At 35.3% G+C, this 1,743-nt stretch overlaps 1 non-coding gene across 1 annotated transcript; it reads right to left on the minus strand.

The window, feature by feature from the left end:
* Positions 1-665: 665 nt before the first annotated feature.
* Positions 666-737, minus strand: Trnae-uuc (transfer RNA glutamic acid (anticodon UUC)). Its single transcript has one exon. It is a non-coding gene; the product is annotated as a tRNA-Glu (tRNA).
* Positions 738-1,743: the final 1,006 nt, after the last annotated feature.

A 1,743-nucleotide genomic window follows, 5' to 3' on the forward strand; every position in this document is an offset into this window, starting at 1 on the left:
ATCATATATTTGCTGGGTAAATCGATTATGGTATACGGTTATACGAATTGTTCTAAACGAACTCTACCATAATACCCATTATCAAATTTATCCTATATAAATAAATATAGCTCTACCAGTGACAAGTCTTGCTGGTTCATAGTTTTGTAATAAACTTGGCTATTTAGACTAATTTTATATATAAATAGATTGAAATAGACATTTAGGATTTAGATAGTGTTTTCGGAATCCAAGAACTTTTATAATGGTATTTCAATTTCAGCCTATAAAAACATACAAATTCTCGTAATTTATAATTAATTTCGATCAGTTAATATTTATAAAGCTGTTATTTAATCTTCTCCTTCTCCTCCTTCCTCAAAAGGGAGAGGAGGCCTTAGCCCAGCAGTGGGACATTAACAGGCTGTTACTGTTACTGTTATTTAATTAAGAAAAAATGACACTTTCTTTTTTGATAAGACCCATCTAGTGTCACATTAGGGTACTGTCTACAGTTTCACAGTTAGTGAACTGATAGGATGCGTCTTCAGGAAATGCTAATGTTACCGACGTTTACTAGTATATAAATACACTTAACCAATTGCTGGTGACAATTTAACTCAGAAATTCAAAAACCGAACATTACCGATGAATTATATAAAAAATAACTAAACAGTATTTTAAATTTCCCGTACCGGGAATCGAACCCGAGCCTCCTGGGTGAAAGCCAGGTATCCTAGCCACTAGACCATACGGGATATGATTACTCCAACGAAGTTCTTAATCAAATACGGATCGGTGAAAATTATATTCCAGCATTGAATAATATTAATGTATTATATCTTAATGTTTATTATGCAGTCGTATACTTTGTATAGATAAATTAATGTATTGGCCTATTAATAAAAGATAATGCCTTAACTGACTTATTATTATTATTAGCACACTAAGATAAATAAATATTTTGCATTCGAAAAAGTTATCACACACACTATCTTATATAACTTGTATACAAGCAACTCAGCGCGGCCCTACTTGCAATAAACTCTTACTCTGCCATCATTTGTTACAGCATGATATTTAAAAGTCTACTAAGTGCCTAAGCATTTTATATTTCAACTCAGACTCAGTAGTTTTGGTTTTGTGTTGATAGTTATTCAGAGCAATCGTTTTTTTAGTCCCTTCCTCCAACAACCCCTCCTAACCCCTCTTAACTAACATTCGGGCGAAGCCACAGGCGAACACTATTCTATAAACGCATTCTTTTTCCAATCCGACTGGTAAACCATGGACTAAGTGCGTTCAAACTTTCAGCACATAATGTATTTAATATATTTAAGCCGTTGATCCCGAGGTTCTGGGTTCGAACCCCAGTTTTTCTTTCGAATATTCTCAGTAGCTATCCAGAGTCTGGAAGTCGGAAGTGTGTACACTCCCGTGCCTCAGAAGCCAAAGCAAAAGTACGTAAGCCCATTTGTCCTGCGCCTGAACTCTTTGCAGTCGTGTCGGTTTGCCCTCCCATCGGATTATTTGAGTGCACCTGTGTTTGCGCACACACTTGTGCACTGTTATATGACCTGCGCGATTGATGAATCTCTCTTGAGATTGCAATCGGTCATGAAGACTTCATTAATATAATAATCACCCATGGACGGAATCGGGACGGTTAGTTTTAGTAAAATAATAAAATACCTATTCAATACTATGTAGAGTAGAATTATCATCGACTAGTATTTGATTTATAACTTCGTAACAGTTGTCATG

Source organism: Nymphalis io, chromosome 6, assembly GCF_905147045.1.
Source record: "Nymphalis io chromosome 6, ilAglIoxx1.1, whole genome shotgun sequence".
Taxonomy (NCBI): domain Eukaryota; kingdom Metazoa; phylum Arthropoda; class Insecta; order Lepidoptera; family Nymphalidae; genus Nymphalis; species Nymphalis io.